At 44.4% G+C, this 20,450-nt stretch overlaps 1 protein-coding gene across 1 annotated transcript in view; it reads left to right on the top strand.

The window, feature by feature from the left end:
* Positions 1 to 8,135: 8,135 nt before the first annotated feature.
* Tmod3 (tropomodulin 3) overlaps positions 8,136 to 20,450 on the top strand; it is a 62,551-nt gene continuing 50,236 nt past the window's right edge. Inside the window, exon 1 of the mRNA XM_051140510.1 lies at positions 8,136 to 8,273. The gene's annotated coding sequence lies outside the window, so the exon portion shown is untranslated. The remainder of the gene's footprint in view (positions 8,274 to 20,450) is intronic.

The raw sequence follows: 20,450 nt of genomic DNA, 5'->3' as shown, positions 1-20,450 counted from the left end.
GGACAAGCAGCCTCGTCAGAAATGCTGCTTCAGGGCTGGGAAAGGTGGCTGAGTGGCAGAGTACTTCCGGGCATATGGGTTCAATCCTAAGCACTACAGAATAATAAAAACTTTAAAAGTCTTGGGATGCTTCCCTCAAGAACAAAAAGGCTATCTTAATATGTATGTATATACATTTTTTTTCTCCTTTAGAATCAGAGGGAAAGGAAGGGAGGAAGTACAAAGAAAGAAATTGACCAGTATGGTATTTCATAGGTTTTCATTTGTTATCTGTTGATTTGTATTTCCAAGCACATATTGATTGCATACCAGGAGACAATCAAAAGTGCTGTCTTTCCTGTTGAAAGAAAGTGGTCCAGGATTTAAACTTCTGTGGACACAATCTAGAAGTAGGCAGACAGGAATTAGTCATGTGAAAAGAGGAGATGGCTAGAAAGTACACGTCCTGAGTAATTTTACTTTAGTACCAAATGTTAGCCATGACAATCTTTATCTAAATGATTCTCAGCCAGGCTTGATAGTGTACACCTGTAATCCGAGCACTTGAGAGGTGGAGGCAGGAGGATCAGAAGTTCAAGGTCATCCTCATCAGCATAACAAGTTCAAGACCAGCCTGGGATACACAAGACTTTGTCTTAAATTTTAAAATAAATAGATACATAGGATTAAAATAATCATATCTCTGTGTACAGGAAAAAGCATATTTATATTTTAAGTAAACCTTTATCTTAATCTTATTCTATGTTTTTCAGAAAACAAGCAGCATTTTTCATTGCACATAAAATGTAAAATACTTGCATGCCACCAGTCATAATGGCTTACTGGTTCTATGCCTGTCAGTGTGACCTTATGTGTATTGTTGCCTATATCCTGTTGAAGAGACTAAGGGACATAATACTCTTGTAAACTTGTAAATTTTGTTGGTAACATTTGTTTACTTAAGCAGTTACTGAAAAGCCACATGGCTTTATTTTTCATTTGATACTTTTTGATCAAAGCTACACGGTTGGTTAATTCACTAGGACACTAAATAATAACTTGCCTTTTAAATGTGAAGTTGAACATCTTGTGAAAAGTAAGTGTGAAATTTTTTTTAAAAATGTATGCAGTGTAAACTAATTTTAACCTCAACATAAGGAACCCCACTGGCCCAAAAAGGTGCAATTTTGGGCCCTTTGGAATTAGCCACCCAGAGCTAATTAATGTTCAGCTAAATGTAAACTGTTTTAATTAGCCAAGATCGTTCAGCTTTCAGAGATGTCATGTGCTCATTTGTGTCTGGAATTATAGTTGTAAATGAAAATGTAAAAGGGTGACGTGGTGGTGGGGGTCAATAAACTTACCTTTAAATGTAAAAGCCTGGTTCCTGGATACTCTGGGACAGAGTATCTCTTCACAATAAGTGTCTGACACTGTGTTCTTACTTTACTTAAGAACATTTGCCAAAGAACAATGGCACCTTAATACAAAGAAGATAAAGTGCACAGCCACTGTAGCCAAAGGAGAAACTGAAACATGTTGAACCCAAAAGCCCCACTTGGGCTTACACAATTGAAGTTTGTTAGAATAATTGGGAACAGGAACACAATGATATGTACCTGTGTACACCTTCTGCCAGCTAACACTAAACCAATTTTCTGAATAAAGATCTGACCTGGAACAGCAGAAAAACTAAACTTGCTGCTTCCCCCACTGAGCTCTGCCTCAGCTTGGTGAGCCCCAGGCTGATTACAGTCTGAGGAACAGAGAGGCCTAGATCTGGTTTCTATATTTGCTGTCACAGACTTCTCTGAGGAAATATAATGCTTTATTGTTTTGCTTAACAAATTCTCCTTTTGCCTGGCGGTGGTGGCGCACACCTTTAATCGCAGGATGGGGAGGCAGAGGCTGATGGATCTCTGTGAGTTCAAGGCCAGCCTGGAGTGAGTTCTGGGACAGCTAGAGCTGTTACACAAAGAAACCCTGTCTCGAAAAACAAAAACAAAAACAAAACAAATAAACAAAAGTCTTCCTTTCCAGGGCTAAGGATGCAGTTTGGTTAGCAGAGCAGCAGAAGCCATGGACTCTGTCCCTTGCACCTCATAAAACCCTGTGTGGTGTTATATACTTGTTAGCCTGGCAGGAGGAGGCAGGAGAGTCGGGAGTTCGAGGTCATGCTTAGTTATACAGTGAGTTTGAGGCCAGTCTGAGCTACATGAGACTGTCCTTTTCAATCTGTGGCATTGTGGTTAACAGAGATTATAAGTATACACACTGAGGTCACCCTTGTCTAGTTTAAAGTTCGTCACACACACACACACACACACACACATCAGGAACAATGATGTGCCTCAGGCTTCCTCACACTCACTATGTAGCCAAGGCTGGCCTTGAACTCTTGGTTCTTTGGTCCTTACCTCCCAAGTGCTGGACTTGAACTACGGATTCTCCTGCTCTTACTTCCAATACACCTGGCTTTTTCTTTCTTTAAACTATATTCACTTTCTTGTGCCCCTCATTCCCTGTGCAGAAGTCCTCCCTCCACAGCACCAAGAATGGAATACAAGCAAGATGGCGCTGCACTAGGAGTTACTCTGACCCATCCTCTCATCTGACTGGGCCCCTGCTCACTCCCCTGTGCTGTACTTGCTGTTTTCTAGACTTCTAGACACCAGCTTTCAGACTTTGCGCCTCTCTCTCTCTCTCTCTCTCTCTCTCTCTCTCTCTCTCTCTCTCTCGCTCTCTCTCTCTCTCTGTTTCGGTCAGTTGGTTGGTTTTTTGAGAGGCAGGGTTTCTCTATGTAGCCTTGGCTATCCTGGACTAGCTTTGTAGACCAGGCTTGCCATTCCCTCCACACCACACACCCCCTCCCCACACCCAGCAGCACTTAACTCTTAATTGACTTGACTTGGAGCTCTCTTGTGTTTGGATTTTGTTAAGGAATGCCTCACCTTTGTGGACTGTTTGATAGTTAAGCCTTTTTCTAGCACTAAAAGAAAGGCAGCCCTTACACTATCCTCCTTCTTTGACTATCAACCTAGAAACCCATTATTTTGTATGCTAATAAAAAAAGAAACCTGATAGGCCAGATTTCCATAGCTGATAACATTCCTTATGCCCAGGGTGTCGGTGGGGACCAGATGAGTAGGGTAATTGAACACAGGTCCTTGGCTTGACAAATATAAAGGTCAGGAGATTCTACAAATTCTAGAAATCTGCGTTTATCAAGCCTGAGCAAATTTTAGAAAACTGTAGAATCCAGTAGAAAAATGACTTGTAAGCATACTGCCATGCCCTCCTCCCAGCCCCCCGCGCCGTTCTTTTCTGAGACAAGGTTTCATATAGTTCAGGCTGGCCTTGAACTCCCTGTGGAGCTGGGAATGGCCTTGTTAGATCCTGATCTTCCTGTCTCCAGCTCCCTCCAGTCCTGGGATCACAGGCATTCGGCTTCCACAGCCGGCTGGAGACGGCTTTTGGTTCTTGGTCCTCTGGCATTTACAGAAATGTGTATTACAGCTGCGCCGCTACAAGAGCCGTGATAGGGCAGGGATGTGGGAAGAGTTGATTTCAGCCTATGGTGTTGCGGCGGGGGGGGGGGGGGGCAGGGGGGGCGGGGGAGGGCGGGAGTAATAAGTGGCATTTGAGTTGGGCAGGAAACATGAGGAGACCTTACCATAAATGCGTGCACATCAGGAACAGTGCTGCTCTCCTCTAAGTTCTACCTATCTCCTCTTTAACCAACTCCGAGGACCCAGAATGCAATCCTTTCCTTTTAGTTTTTGGTCTACAGTTCAAGTTTTAACAGTTATCCTGGAGATTGTTTTTTAAAAACTGCTTAAGTATACAAGGGAAGCTGTTTCCTGCAGGGATCTTTTGATAATGAGCAAGTTGCCCCTGGCGTTCATTTGCTTATGATGACTCAGTGTGGCACAGGCTTTATGAGGTCCTCTGGCTGGAGACATAGGATAACACTAATGAGGACTTACGTGCAGCAAGTAGAACTGGCGTATCATCTTATCAATTACTTTCACTCTGTGTGTGTGATTTTATCAATTGCTTTCACTCAGGCCGTGTGTGTGTGTGTGTGTGTGTGTGTGTGTGTGTGTGTGTGTGTGTATGTATGTGTGTGTGTGTGTGTGTGTCTGTGTGTGTATGTATCTGTGTGTGTGTGTGTGTGTGTGAGTGAGTGATCTTAACTGCTTTCACTCTGCCCGTGTGTGTGTGTATGTGGTGTGTGTGTGTGTGTGTGTGTGTGTGTGTGTGTGTTGTAAGCCAAGAGACAACCTTGAGTATTCCTTGAGTGCTGTTTTTTGTTTTTTTCATTTTTTTGTTTTTGTTTTTTTTTGAGGTTGTAGGTATTCAAGATAGGGCTTCTCTGTGTAGCCCTGGCTGTCCTGGAACTCACTTTGTAGACCAGGCTGGCCTCATACTTGGAGAGCTTCCCGCCTCTGCCTTCTGAGTGCTTGGAGTAAAGCCATGTCCCAGCACTGCCCAGCAAGTGCCATCTTGAGAGAGAGAGAGAGAGAGAGAGAGAGAGAGAGAGAGAGAGAGAGAGAGAGAGAGATTTACATATATGTATGTGTGCCTAAGTATGTATGTACATCACATATGTGCAAGGGCCTGTGGGTGCTAAAAGAGGGCATTAGGTCCTCCTGAAAAGCAGGACATGCTCTTAACCACTGAACCACTCCTCCAGCCCGCCAGGCCCATTGACCCTGCACTGGACCTCACTGAGTAGGCTAGGCTGGCCGGCCAGACAGCCCAAAGCCTGATGACTGGAGTTAAATCCCTGGAATGGCAGAAGGAGAGAACCAGCTTCTTTTCTCAGGCCAGAAGAACGAGGGTGCTGTGTAGAGTGAATACAGAGCTGTCAGGGGAGCCAGATGTGTGGTACAAGACAGTAATTCAGGGATCTGGGAAGTGAAGTCACGAGGACCAAGAGTTCAAGGTCAGCCTCATCGATGTAATGAATTTGAGGCCACTCTGAGCTACAGGAGACCTTTCTCTCAAAATATGACACACGAACTGGTCTGGAGAGATGGCTCAGCAGGTAAGAGCATGTGCCACCCTTGCAGAGCATGAGACCAGTTCCCAGAACCCACATTTGTCTGCTCCCAAGTACCTGTAACTCTACTTTTCGGGGACCCAACATCCTCTTCTGGCTTTTACAAGACACCTTGCACACACATGGTGCACATAAACGCAAACATGTACATCAACAAGAAATCAGGCTTTTGTTTTGTTTTATTTTCAAATATCACATACATGAACTGTCAAAAAATCCACCTTTTTATTCACCCAAAATGCTGTCTCTTCTGGAATTTCTCGGAGAAGTTTTTTTCATGTTCTTTGACCCTGGTCACAGATTATCGTATTTTAAAGAATTTGATAAGATCTAGGAGCCATGTCGGTCTAACCAGCAGTTAGAAAGTAAGCTAGAATTTGGCTGAGTATATGCTTCATTTCTGGACCTATAAGCAGTAACCGGCCATTTGACTCTATGCAAATTAATTTCTCAGTTTTATTTTTCTGTTTAAAACTTGAGGATATTAATTTCCTCCTTGTAGGGTTGTTTCAAAGCCCAATGAGGTATTGCAAATACTGGCACAATGCTGGTATGTATTAGATACTCAATAAATATTAATTGAATCTGTGCACTGTAAGAAATTTCTTTCAGAAACCAACTCCTGAATATCGTAACTTATAAGAGAGTTCCCTTAGCCAGGTAGGGCGGTATGTGCCTGTAATTCTAGTACTTGGGAGGCTGAGACAGATTTCTTTAAGGCCAGCCTGGTCTAATACCAAGTTTCAGGGCAGCCTGACTATGTAGCAAGACCTTGTCTCAAATGAACAAACAAATGAAAAAGAGAGGGGAGGGAGAGGAAGAGGAGGAGAGGAGGAGAGGAGGAGAGGGGGAGAGAGGGCAAGGGGGAGAGGGGCAGAGAGAGAGAGAGAGAGAGAGAGAGAGAGAGATTGAGGTTGATTTTCCTGATCATCAGTGCTGTTCAGTGGCTGTCAGTTGCACAAAATTCCAGGGTGTTTACTTAACCAAGGGTACTCCCTGCCCTGAGAAGAAGTAGATGCCAGGAGAAGCTTACCCATTGGGCGACTCCCTATTCTGGGTGTAGCTGGAATGTACCTCAAGCATGCACTCCGGTCCTCTTCCGGCCTGCCTTTTTTTTTTTTTTTTTTTTTTTTTTTAGGTTATCAAGATTGAGCATTCTTCCTGTAATCTGGTACACTCCTTAGGTACACTCTCCTCAGAGCCCAGCACCTGAGACAACCATTACATGGGGCATAATGCAACAGCCCTCTGAGGTGTTTCCACTGTCTTCGTCTTTCCCTCCCTGACTCTAACGACTTTATTTCCCCCCTTTGGCTTGTTGCTTCTGCCCTTTACTCACTGCCTCATGTAGAACATGAAGTTGGAACAGAAGGATGGGATGGAGCAGAAAAACTGACCAGGAAAACGGGCCAATTGCTATCCAATAGGCAGTCAGAAGCTGCATCTGTTAAGCAGCGTTGACTCACTTGGGCCCATACAATAAGGAGAAGCCGGGTACCGCCTAGCATCTCCGCCTTCATTTTGTGTCTGCCTTCCTGTTTTGGGTTGCCTAGTAGCTCTGCATGGAGGCATGCACGTCATTCAAGGAATGCCTATCCAGACACCTGCGATACCTGTCCTAGCTCATCCCGGCTTCAAGGATAAAATAAAACAAAGTAACTGAGACATCGTATAGTTGGCTGTTACAATTCCTCCCTAAAGGCACCTAAGGTCACCTTGGATTCCAGGAACATCAGAGGATCCCAGGTCAGCCCACCTTCCAGGTGAGGGCATCCCACCCAGAATGGAACATGAGCAGTCATCTTCTGAGCACGATATTGTCCCCTCAGGCAAAAGGGACTCGTTGGACCACCTTGTAGAACCAGACTGAAACAACGACCAGCCAGGATATTATCCTGACCAGGATTGCTCACTTACACATTCTTCTTGCTGGCTCCCCCAGTTCTTGCTCTGATTAAACCTAAAGCTCAGGAAGCCCCTATCTGTTCCTTTCCTGGCTGTGTGCATTAATGAAATCTATCTCTATTTTTATCTTTCCTCCCCTTTTGTGTTAGGGGCACCACACCCTGTGGTTTCTTATGAACCTTTCTTGACTGAGCTAGGTTTTTTGTTGTTGTTGTTGTTGGTTTTTTGTTTATTTGTTTGTTTGTTTGTTTGTTTTTGAGACAGGGTTTCTCTGTATAATAGCCTTGGCTGTCCTGGACTCGCTTTGTAGACCAGGCTGGCCTAGAACTCACAGCAATCCTCCTGCCTCTGCCTCCCAAGTGATGGGATCAAAGACATGTGCCACCGCCACGCCTAGGGTTCTGAGTTAGTCTTAAAAGGAAAATCTCATTAAGCCCACACTGGCCTTGAACTCAGTACATAGCTGGATGAAGAGTACCCTAAACTGACTCTCCTCCCTCCGCTTCAAGTGCTAGGATCTGAGACATGCAACGCCGCACTCAGTTCATGCATTGCTTGGAATTAAATATAAGGGCTCTGTGTGTCCTTCAGCAAGCACTCTACCAACTGTGTTACAACCCCAGCCCTTCAGCTTTTATCTGCCTTCAATGACAAGACTTGCTCTATAAAAGGCCCACTACGCAAAAAAAGGAAACCTATTATCCCCCCACCCAAAAAAAAAAAAAAAAAGCCTCTAGAAAGGCTTTCTACTTCCAGAGGGTCGCAGGCAGGTTGTGTACAGGAGCGGAAAGCATATTTCTCAGCCTAGTCCTGGTATCTGTAGCCTGTTATAACACCCTTCCCCTAGTAAAGAACGTGATCCGTACGGAGCCGCGCCCTTCTCCCTCGAACTACAACTCCCAGCATGCAGCCTGTCCTAAGAGTACGCACGCGCAAGGGAGGGGACAGGGAGTAGTGGGGGGGGGTGGAGAACCAGCAACACCGACAGCGCGGTAGGGTTTGGGGGCAGCTGGCAGGAGGACTGGTCGCCTCCCTGAACTTCAGGCACTGCGGAGTGCGGGCTCTGAGAGGAGCGATTCAAACCTTGTGGACCGCAGAGGGTCGGCGGCCGCACAGGTGAGTTCAGCAACCGTGCTTTCCAGGAAGTCCGTCGGCGGGCGCGGCGGCTGGTCGCTCCGGCCTGGGCGACTGAGGAGGGAGCGGCTGTGCTTCCCGCTCCTTCCCCGCGGGCCTCGCTCGGGAGCGGAGGGTGCCGGGCCATTCCGGAACGGCGAGGTGTGCCGGGTGTTGCCCGCGGCCAGGCGCGCGGGGCTCCGAGCTGTCGGTGAGTCACTCGTGACCGGCCAGCTGGGGGTTCGGGGCCGACCGTCTCGGGTTCGGAACTCGTCGGCTGGGGTTCGGGACCCGCCACCTAGTGTTCGAGACCGGCCTCCTCCAGTTCGGGGAAAGTCTACATGGGGAGGGGGGGTGTTCGGGACTAGCCGTCTGGGTTTGGGACCGGCTGATGCTCCTGAACCCGCGTGGGCTGGGAAGCCGTCCAGGCATCGCCCCACTCTTCTCTACCCGAGCCATCATCTCGCATGCCCCTGCTGTTGGTTGGGAGGAAACCCACAAAACTTGGGACACGCCCTTTTCGTGATTGAAATCTGGCGTCTTGCATTGGCCATTTTGATCTATCTGCTCTGCTCTGCTCTTAGAATAAATTTCTGGCTCCTGCGCAGCACAGCTGGGGACGGCTGTGAAACTGACACGGGTTTGTTTTGAGGACGTGACTAGGTCGTTATATTTTTGTTTACAGAAGTTGATGCGTTTCCTCCGCAAACCTACATTTTGATTACAAACAAAAATGGGGAACAGACCCAATTTTTACTTTCTTCCCCTCCCCCCCCCCCCCCCCGTCTCTTTCTCCTCTCTTTTGCGTTTTCTAGTCTTCTCGGTTGTGTTTAAGAATCTCCTTTCCCCTTTTGAATTCTTTTTCCTGTTCCCTTTCTACCCCCCCCCCCACCCCGCGCGCGCCCTCCTTCGCTCTTGTCTTCTTTCATGTTCAGCAAAAGAATCGCATTTCCAACTTGCCCTCTGCCTCCCCTAAAACCCACAGTCATCTATTTGGTAATGAACGCTGCAGTAAAACTTTTCCCAGGAGGTCATACTTAAACAGGAAGTGAGCCTGTGGAGATTTGCTAGCCCTGTGCAGCCTTCTTGGGTTTCTGACATTTTTGTGCAGTTCATATTTCTTTTTCTGAGCATTTTCAAGAATGGATTTTTTTTTTTGCATATTAAGTTGATGAATCAATTGACCTGCCAGTATTTTAGAAGAATAACTTTGCTTAGACTCAGAGCACATATTGATTTTTCAAAGGACCTAGGTTTAGTTCCCAGCACCCCCACATCACATGACCTACAACTATCTGTAAGTCCAGTTGTTTCAGGGCATCCGGTACCCTCTTCTGGTCTCTACAAGCACTGGACACATGATGCATATAGGGCACATACAGACAAGCTGGCACAGACATAAATATACACATAAATAGATTTTAAAAAACTCTACAGTTACAGTTAGAATCCCATCTCCAGCTCTACTGTGTGCATTCCATTATATTCCGATCTTACACCCTCCCTTGCCTTTGCACCTATCTCCCAGCAATTGATGGTGACCAGGTAACCCCATGATCGTCCTAGCATTCTGGGGTGTGTGTGTGTGTGTGTGTGTGTTTGGGTCTATGCAGATGTGTTCACACATGTGTGAACATGATGTGGAAGCCTGGAAGTCGATGTTATGTCTTCCTGGATCATAACCACTGAACCATATCCCTTGTCCCTCCTTCTAGACTATTAAGAAATTAATCCATTTGGGAAACCTTGGCTGCATGTGTGTCATTCCAACCCCTGTGCTAGACAAGTACAAAGAGAAGTGTGTTCGTGATATTGCTGCCCTATAGCTGAATTTTTTTTTCATCTTTGTGATAGACCTTTAGGCCACATTTTACCTGACATTACATCCTTATAGGTCAGATCCCATCACAATTCTTGGTTTTCAGTGTAATCACAATTTTATTTCAGGCTGGAGACATAGCTCGATAATTAAATGCTTGCGTAGCACGTAAAGGACTAGGCTGGATCCCAGCATCACAAGAGTCAAGCGATTGTTTTCAGCTCCCCAGAACTGGCTTATTAAACAGTAGGTTCAGTACAACAGAAAGAACCTAAGGGCCTAATGTAGGGCAGAGCTTTCCACACTTAGCATGCGTAAGTCGCCGTGCCTGTTTATCTGAAGTGGAGTCTAGAATGTGCATCTCTCAAAGTTGGTAGAAATCACACTTTGAAAACCAAGATGGCTGTGACCGGGCGGGGACCCAGCACTCGGGAGGCAGAGGCAGGTGGATCGCTGTGAGTTTGAGGCCAGCCTGGTCTACAAAGTTAGTCCAGGACAGCCAAAGCTACACAGAGAAACCTTGTCTCAAAAAAAAAAAAAAAAAAAAAAAAAAAAAGAAACAAACAAACAAAAAAAGAAAGAAAAGAAAAAGAAAAAAGAAACAAAAAAAAAAAAAAAAAAAAAAAAAAGGAAAAGAAAAGAAAACCAAGATGGGAAGATAATTTTAAAAGTTACTTCAAGGGGCTTATAATGGTTCTTTTAAGACAGGTGCTCATAATTGTGATATCAGATATATATATCCAGGACTTGTCTCATTTTCAATATAGAAAATTTTTATTTGAAACAGGGTCTCACACAGGCTACACAGGCCTCCAATTTACATTGTGGCGAAGTTAGGCTTGTGCTGAAATTACATGTGGGTGCCACCATGCTGGCTTCTCCTTTGTTGTTTTTGGGTTGTTGTTGGTTTTTTTGTTTTTTTGTGGGTTTTTTTTTTTTTTCTCTGTTTTTTCTATATACTCTCAGCTTTCTTCCTCTTTCTTCCTCAGTTGTTTGCATTCACATTTGGTAGTTAATTCAGCAAGTATGCACTGTACTCTATCCCAGACACTGTCTTGGGCTCCTGATGTGTGTAAGATAGGATTCCTGTGTGGATGCTTACTTTCTTTGCAACTATGCCTGTGTACTGGTTCAGAGCACTTGTAGGTGCTGTTTGTAGGAAGCAGAAACACGCGGTAGTTGTATGTTAATCTGTTTCCATGTGTTAGTCATCCGTTCTCCCAGGCCATCCCTCTCTGTCGTGTTGGAGTGTGTGTGACATATCTACGTAGAGTACAGTGTTATTTTATACATTGATTTGGAATTTAAGATGAGCTGAATACAGGAAAATCAACTAGACCTAAGCACTGTTATCAGTAGGGTTGTGTCTGCAGGTATAAATACATACCTGGAATAGAGATCAGCAGAGGGAGGGGAAAACATGAAAGAGATAGTGGGAGAAAATGGCTTTCATGCTGTTCTGGGTCAGTCTGTACTCTGGTGTTACTGTTTAGGTTTGAATTCATGAACTTTCTGCCTTCGCTTCCAGACTGCCAGTATTGTGGGCATGTGCCACCACTCAGGAATTTTTGTTTTGTTTGTTAAGGGTTTTACTCTGGAGCCCAGTTTGACCTGTACTCACCGTGCTTAGGTTATTTGCACACTCACAGCAGCCTTCTCCACTCAGCCTCCCTAGTGCTGGAGTTAGAAGTGTGAGCCCACGCCCTGCCAGGAGTTCCTGATTAGAAGCATCCAGGAGGGCATTAGTGTGTAGGCTATAATTGTAGCCAAAGCAGTGTGTCACTGCTGGTCATTGACTTACCGTTGACATTTGATTTACACTTGCTCTTCTCGGTTTTATGTCAGATCATTTAAAATCATAAGTGTAAAATTATATGGAAAGGAAAACAAATATTATTTAATTTGTGATGGTCCATTAGCCTGTTAGATATTAAAATTGTAGAGTCAAATTCTGTTTGCTAATTATAAAAATAACTAAATCTGAGCACACATTCTTATATCCATCTGAACCCACTGTTGGGTGTATATTTATGTATATATACTCACGTGAGTGTGTATTTGCGTGGAAGCCAGGTGCCTTTTTCCAAGACAGGATCTCTCTCCATAGCCCCGGCTGTCCTGGAACTCACTATATAGACCAGGCTGGCCTCAAGCTCACGTAGATCCTCCCACCCTTGCCTCCCGAGTGCTAGGATTAAGGGTATGCGCCACCACGCCAGGCTCTGCCTTATTTTCCTGAGACAGGCTTACGTACTGAATTTGGAGGCTCCTTGAGTCAGTCAATCACTGCGCCCCAAGATCTTCCTGTCTCCTCCTTCTCAACTCTGGGATTACAAGCACAGGCAGTCTGACTTATGTGGGTACTGGGGATCAAACTCTTGTCCTCAGGCAGTCCCACAAACCTCTGCCGAGACTGTTTTGTTTTGATACTTTGTAGTACTGAAAGACTAGAGAGAGGTTCTAATAATCCACAGTGGTAAATGGTTGAAAGTGCATGCGTTCTCTAAACTTTCTTCTGAAACAAAATCATTAGCCTGTATCTTGATAATAGAATTTTTACATTTGTTTTTTTAGTGTGTGTGTAGGTGCCCACGTGCTGTGATGCCTGTGTGGAGGTCACAGACAGTCTGTGTGAGTCAATTCTCTTCAGCATGTGGATCAAGCGCCTTTAGCTGCTGAGTCATCTTGTTGGTCCCATCATTAACTTTTATCTTGAAGTGGAATGTTGCTCGTTTTTATGATTAGTGTTTCTTACATCTTGACCAAGAAATTCCTTCCTCTCCCTGCCATACAGTTTACCCACTTAAATGTAATCCCAAGGGGCCAAAGAAAAGAAGCAATAATGACAACATTATAACCCAGCACTGGGTAAGTGGAATTCAAGGCCAGCCTGGGCTAAATGAGACTTTATCTCAAAGCAAATGCAACAAAACAATAATGTGTGCTCCTAAGATCAGTGGATTTTAGTATGCTAAAGAGTTGAGCAGCCTGTACTGCAATCTGTTTTAGAACATTTTCTCATGCTAGAAAGAAACCTCTTACCACTAGCAGTCACCATATGTGTCACGTCATATGAATCGAATCATATAACAACTGACCCTTTGTGGCTGGCTTCTGTCACGTGTACTTGTTGCTTGTTTGTTTTACAGGTCACTGTGTAGTTCAGGCTTGGCCTGGAACTTACTATTTAACTTATTAATTGTGGCAGGAGTGTCAGCTCTAGAAGTGTTGGTATTACAGGGTTAGCCACCACCATGTCTGGTAGACATCTTTGTCGGCCCCCCCCCCCTTTTTTTCCCCTTTTAAAATTAACATTTATTTATTTTGTATGTGTCTATGATGTGTATTGCGTGGCCATGTGCCATCATGGTACATGTGTGGAGGTCAGAGCAGAACTCATAGGGATCTGTTATGTTCCACTACCTTTAGGGTCCCAGGATTTGAACTTAGGTCATCAGGCTTGCTAGCAAGTGCTCTGACCTCACTAAGCCATCTTGTTGACTTTTTTTTTTTTTTTTAAGGTTTCTCTGTAGCCTATGTAGCCGAAGAGACCTTGAACTTTTGACTCTCTTGCCTTCCCCTCACAACTGCTAGGGTTACAGGTGTGTACTACCAGCCTTGGTTTTCTCTGGTGATAGGGATCCAACCCAGGGTTTTGTGTATACTTAGACAGGCACTCACCAACTGTGCTGTATCCTCAGCTCAACCCTGGTGCTCCTAAGAGAAAATTGCTATAATGCTATTAAGATTCCTTGATAGGAGTGACCTTTTATTGACCTGTAAAAGTATACACTCCCTAGGGTACTATGCTCAAGCACTTACACCCACACCCTAGGGAAGGAACACAAACACTCAAAGACAGTCCTACAAACTAAGGTTACTGATAGACAGCAATAACCTTTTGCGGATAAACAGTTCCTATCTGGACATAGCCAACTTGTAGCATCATTATAAATACGTTCAAGAGAACACAGCTCCTGAAGTGTATGTGAGGAAAATGTATGAAAGATAAAGTAGGAAAAATGAGGCCAAGAGTACCATGGCAAGGCAACTTGTTAAATTTTTAGATAGGGTCTTTTATGTATCTCTTGACTGGCCTGGAGCTCACTGCACAACCATGGCCTTAGGTCCCCAGCATCCTCCTGTTTCTGGCTCCTGCAGGATACAGGCGCGGCCCATCAGTCTGCTTGTGTGTTAAATATACGTAGAATATGCTGGAGTAGTGACGCAGGCCTCCGACCCAGGCACCAGAGAGTCTGTAGTAAATGTTAGGCAAGTGCATATTATTTAATATGTGTATAGATTTGTTAGTCTTTAACTTACTGAATAAGAAGTCCCTTATTGAGCAGGATCCTATTACTAATAATTACACACCCTGGGTTCCCATTTGTAAAATCATAAAATAGAGCATGTTTGTTTTGTGGGTCTTTTGTTATAACTAATGAGTTGTTAAGGAATATTCCCTTGGGGTGTATAGCACCAAAAGGGAGATTGCCCTTCAGCTATGAATGGATCAAGTTAGGCTCAAATTAAATGTATGCACCCTTCCGTCAGCCCTGATGGTGGGCAGTGGTGGCAAGACTGGGTACACCTTGAGGGTGTATTTTTCTTCTTGGTGGGCTCTTACTGCACAGGTGTTTCAGAGTTCACACCTGGTCCCCACCTCTCATTTTTTTTTCCTGCAGTTTGCCCTAAAGTATACAGAGTTTGCCATAAATCTCAGAGCGTGTAGGGGAGGGGCTGAGGCACAGCAGCGTGGTTTTACCTCCAGCAGACCCTTCCCGGGGAATCCCTGGATATGGGTGGTTCAGCCTCTGCGTCCCCCTTGCTGCAGTAGAAACCAAACTCACTGGTGCTCACTCCCCTCCCCAAGACTAAACATGAGGTCTGGCCCTGTCTTCTGAGTAGGACACTAGGGAATTGCCTGGAAGGAAGTGTTTGTACTGGTCTCTGAAGAATATAAAAATATTTGAACGCAGTGGGGGAAAGGATATTTTAGGTTGTAGTAAAACAATGTGATGATGCAAGGATAGGAAGTAGAAGTGTGGAGACTGGACTGCTTCTTTTGTTGTCCATTTTTTTAAGTTCTCTCTCTCTCTCTTTCTCTCTCTCTCTGTGTGTGTGTGTGTGTGTGTGTGTGTGTGTGTGTGTGTGTGTGTGTGTGTGTGTGTACTGTTAATTGCAGGTCCCTCTCAGAGTACATAAAAGATATCAGACCCCTTGGCCCTGGAGTTACAGGTGACTCTGAGTGGCTGCCCGTGAGGATTGGGAACTGAACCCAGGTCCTCTGTCACAGCAGTATGCACTGCTAACTACGGAGCCATCTCTCACACTCTTTTTTGTTCTATTTGGAAACAGTGTCTCCCTGTGTAGCCCTGAATGGTCTCAAACCTCTCTTTCACATGTATTGGTTTGTGTGAGTTGGTTTTCTCCTTCCGGGATGAACTCGGGTTATAGACAGCAAATGTCTTTACCCCTGAACCACCTTGCAGGTCCTGTGTACTGATTTTTTTTTTTTTTTTTTTTTTTATCAGCCCTTTTTCTCTTTACTTTCTTCTTCCTTTCCGTCCACTGGCTGTAGTCCCTGCTGCCGTTTGTTCTTTTGCATCCTCCATACTTTGCTCCCTCTTTAGCTGACTCTGCCTCTTTCCGACCACCCACCGTTACCTTGGAACCACCACAGCACTAATTGTCAGGCCCATGGCTTTGGGCTGCTAATTACGTATTGCCTTGATTTTTTAAAAAGTAGCTCTATGTTGTTTCACTTTCCCAAGTAGATGGCTTTCCTCTCTTGGGTCTCAGGGAATACAAGCTTCTTTAAGCTTCTTGCTGTGGTGTTGGGCTTGGCACTATCGTGGATTATTATTATAAAGCCACTGAGCTCCCAGAAATGAGCTACAGCTGGGACTCAGAGTGGCCTCTAAGAAACATGCCCAACCCCACGCCAGCCTCCTGGCTCAGGGGCCTGCTTGGCTTCCCTGGCTCTTTTCTGTGCCTCTTCTCCACTCTAGGATACTACTTACTATTTAAAAAGTAGTGGGAAATATGACATAATTTATCTTTGACTATTAAGTTTGTTGGAGTTGTCGAATCTAAAACTAATGTCCGGACTCACTTTCTTGCACAGCCCTTCCCCGTCCTCTTCCCTACAGACTGGGATTTTCTGCTTTTTCATGTCATGCTTTTACTCAAGCTTTAGGGTTGTTGTTGTTGTTGTTTTGGTTTTGTGAGGCAGGGTCTCACAATATAGCCCAGGCTGGCCTCAAAGTCAGTGGCAAGCCTGAGAGCTGGGATTATAGGCATTAACCACCCTACCTGGCTTTTATTTATTAATGTATTTTATTCATTCATTCTACTTGTTTATTTATTGCTGAGGATCAAACTCAGGGCCTTGCCCATGCTAGACAAGTGCCTGCCACTAAGGTACGTCCTCAACCCTTAGGCTCCAGCCAGTATAGGAGTGTTTCCTACATGAATGCATGTGCGCCATGTGTGTGCCTGGTACGTGTGGAGACCAGAGCAGGGCAAACGCACCCCCTGAAAATGGAGCAGCAGGTGGTTGTAAGGTGACGCCATGTGGGCTCTAGGAACCAAACCCGGTTCTCTGTGAGAGCAGCAAGTACTCCTGCTGCGCAACTGTATCTCCAGCCCCTCGGCTCAGTTTAAATGTGGCTCTTGCTTGTTTTATGGAGTTCCAGATTTGATGATGTATAATCTTCCAAATTAGACTTTGTCTCCCAACTCTACAAATCAGATTTGATCTGTCCTGCTTGGGTTGGAAGAATAAAAGAAGGATATTAACTTATTTATTTTCACTTTGTTGTGTGTGTGCACATCCGTGCCTTAGAGGCCAGAGGCATTGGATCCCCGGGAGCCAAGAGGAGATTGGGAGCCGAGAATCAAGCTCAGGTCCTCTGCAGAAATAGCAAGTGACTCACCGAACTGTCGTCTCTCCAGCACCTTGATATAGTATTTTAATGTTGTCTTTTGAATAATATTTTTACTGTAGTATACAGTTTACTTTCTGGGCTTTAAAGGTTTTTGTAAATATATTAAATTGCTTTCCACTTTTTGTTTTACTTTGGTTTTCCTTCTCTTTTATACCCAGCTGTGGCTCGCTCTCAGTCACCTTGATTTAATTGGTTTCTCTTAATGTGAAGTATTAGTGACATGATAGAAATTGTTGACATTAGTGACTACTAGTGAGTGTCGTAGAAATGGAATGTTTTATAGAAGTAGTGTGAGATTGTGGGAAACAGGGACCCTAAGGCCCTGTTCAATGGAGAAGCACATTCTCCTGGGCAGCTCTCTTTTCTCTGAGCCTCAGGTTGTTTTCAATAACATAGGATATTAATATCATGCAGGATTACTAAATGATGTATTACTATGTATTCTATTTTATATTATCTTATTCTCATGTAAATGATAAAGAACTTTGCATATAAATATATGCAAATGAAGTGTATTATGCTTTTTCTTCATTGTTTTGGAGTATGGGGCGTGGTCCCTTATCAATCTGAGAGGCTCAAGTACAGAAATGAACCTTTGGGCTGATGAGATGGCCTGGCAGGTAGAAGTACTTGCTGTGTAAGCCTGATAGCCATCTCCCAAAGTTGTCTTCTAGTCTCCGTGTGTGTATCATGCCACAGAGGTACCTGTTTTCACAGATACACATCATGCACACATGCACATACACATGTATGTATGTATGTATATTTTTTGAAGTGTTTCTCTGTGATATAATTAAAATACAGCCAGTTTCACTCTACCACGTAAAAGTAATACTTACAGTTGTGATAGGCAGTTTTAGATTTGTCTTGGGCTTCTGTTTGGGCCCTCACTTGGCTCTTGTTGACCTTGTTTCTTTTCCAAGTGGCCTTTTGTTTCTGTGTGGGTTTCTTGTGTTCTCTCACTATGAAAGGGAAAATGTCCTTTTAAAGAACCTGTGCTAAAGCAGACCTTGTACCCTGCTTCTTGGCCAATAGCCACAGTTTCTGAGACTTCCTTTCTTTCGTCAGTTCTGCTTTCTTCAGCTGTCACCGGCCTTAATACTGATTTGTTTTTCTTTCCATTTCTACTCCTTCCCAGAACTCCTCCACTGACTGTGTGGTTCTCTTTATTTTTGTCATCTCACATGGTTTTACTTTGTTTGTGTTACATGTGACTTTTTTAAGTTATCTGACCCAATGTATAAAAAATGCGTATCATTATAATATGGTGGTAAGTATGTATACCTACAGGTGTTACTTAATGTCCAGATCAGGTCAAAGTCACCTCCTCAAACATTTATCACTTCCTAATGCTCAACATTGTCAAAATCTCTTCTTTGGGCATTTTAAAATGTTTTAAAAATGTATTGTACATTTTACCACAGCACACCAGAGCTTCTTCACCTGTGTAACGTAATACCTGTTTATCAACCTTTCTTTACCCTCCCCCCAGATATATGTATTTTTAAAGCTATAGTATAGTGAGGAGTTTTGCTGTTGTTGTTTTTAAGACAGGGTTTCTCTGTGGGGCCCTGACTGTCCTGAGATTTGTTCAATAGACCAGGCTGGTCTCAAACTCTGAGGTCCACCTGTCTTTGCTTGTCAAGTGCTGGAATTAAAGTTTTGTGCCACCACACCAAGCTTATAGTGAGTTTTTGTTTGTTTGTTTGAGACAGTATCTCCTTTTATTTATATATTTTATGTGCATTGGTGTTTTGCCTGCCTGTGTGTCTGTGTGAGGGTGCCAGGTCCTCCGGATCTGGAGCTACAAACAGTTGTGAGTGGCATGTGGTGGCTGGGAATTGAACTTGGGTCCTCTGGAAGAGCAGCCAGGGCTTTTAACCACTGAGCCATCTCTCCAGTCACTTAGAGTGAGTTTTTTAGTCACTTAAAATGAGCTCTGCTATTTTAATATCACAAGAAGCCGGGCGGTGGTGGCGCATGGCTTGCCACCGAGCCTAACAATCTGAGTTCGGTCCCTGACACTCACATGGTGGAAGGAGAGAGCTGATTGCAGAAAGCTGTCCTCTGATCTCCACAAGTGTGCTGTGTCGACACGTGCACACACACAATAAGGAAAGAAAGGAAGGAAGAAAAGAAAGAAAATTAATTTATAATAACAAAGCCTTCTGTACTCTTGAAATGAGAGTAGTAACCATTGGTGTCCCCTAAAAATCACAAGCATGTTGTGTGTCTGAGGTGTGTAGGAAATGCCTTCACATGCAGTTATTCATACCAGCTGAGGCCCAAAATACACAACGGTGCAACTGAGTGCTGGCCCCTGAGGAGGGAAGAGGCGGGGTGGCTAGAGGACATGGGAAAGGCTTGAGAAAGAACAGGCTTCAGCTGGACTTAAACTATGAGGGTTTGGATAGGATGGAGATATCTGGGGATGGATGGGGGCTTGTTACAGAGATGTGTATGTCACCGCTCTGGGAAGGAAACAAGTGAAACAGCAAGGTGGCAGTGAACTTGGCTGTCTGTGAGGAGGCCCTGAGGCAGCCTGCCTGATCAGCACAGAGGCTGCCTGGTGAGCCATAGTTCAAGAAGGGGGATTTCATCAAACTCACCCAGCAAACAAGAACACTCCTAAGTACATGAGTGTGGTGGGAAAAGAGTGCTTCCTGCTCCCGAGCAGAGAGCCAGCCTGTCTCCAGCCTGGGAATGATGCTTTGTGAGGGCCCGCCTCCTTCCTCTTCATGAGGTCCAGGATTGCGTTAGGTCCTGGAACCTTGCCGAGGAAGGAGCAAGGGCTGCAGATAAGGATGTGTGCGTGTGAGTTGCTGTTGCTTGTTTTTCAATTAATTTTTAGAGATGTGGAGCTTTGGAACTTGTTTCTCTTGATATTTCCCCAGGGGAAAGATCTTGAGGGAAAAAATATCCCCAAACTGGCCTCAGTCCAAGTTTTAGACTCTCACAGCCTTTAGTCCAAAGCTGGGGCACTTGGGAAATTATGTGATCTAATGCATTTGAATATGTCTTTGCTATTGATTTTATAGACTCTTGTTCTCACTTTTTCTTTTTGTGGTCCTGAGGACGGAAGCTACTGCCTCACTCACACTGACAGTGCGAGTCTCTTGGCAAGCTGTTGGGTGTTCATGGTTCTTGTTTTGTTCTTTCCATCCAAGCGCTTTTCACTGTTACCCGAGTGTGGTGTGTACAGTTCGGAAATCCAAAGCAACACTTACATCTTCATGCGCAAAATCAAAATGCTGCATATAGGTGAGCTGTTCTTTAAAAATGAATGAGTGAATGAGCAAACATGATATAAAACTGAAAAGGTACCACTGGCTACGTAGTGCACGTTGGAAGACTCTCATTATTATTTCAGCTTTCCTGTTTCTCTATTGTTCTTGTAGAACTTTCCAGAGTTATTATAAACTCATTCATTTTTAAAAGCTCAGTATGGCCTGGAGAGATGGCCCAAAGGTCATCTGTTCAGTTCTCTGCAACCACATGGTGGCTCACAACTATCTATAATGAGATCTGGTGCCCTCTTCTGGCGTGCAGAAACACATGCAGGCAGAACACTGTATACATAATAAATAAATAAATAAATAAATAAATAAATAAATAAATC

The sequence above is a fragment of the Acomys russatus genome, chromosome 32 (assembly GCF_903995435.1).
Source record: "Acomys russatus chromosome 32, mAcoRus1.1, whole genome shotgun sequence".
NCBI classification, from domain to species: domain Eukaryota; kingdom Metazoa; phylum Chordata; class Mammalia; order Rodentia; family Muridae; genus Acomys; species Acomys russatus.
This window is presented reverse-complemented; position numbering and strand designations above follow the sequence as displayed.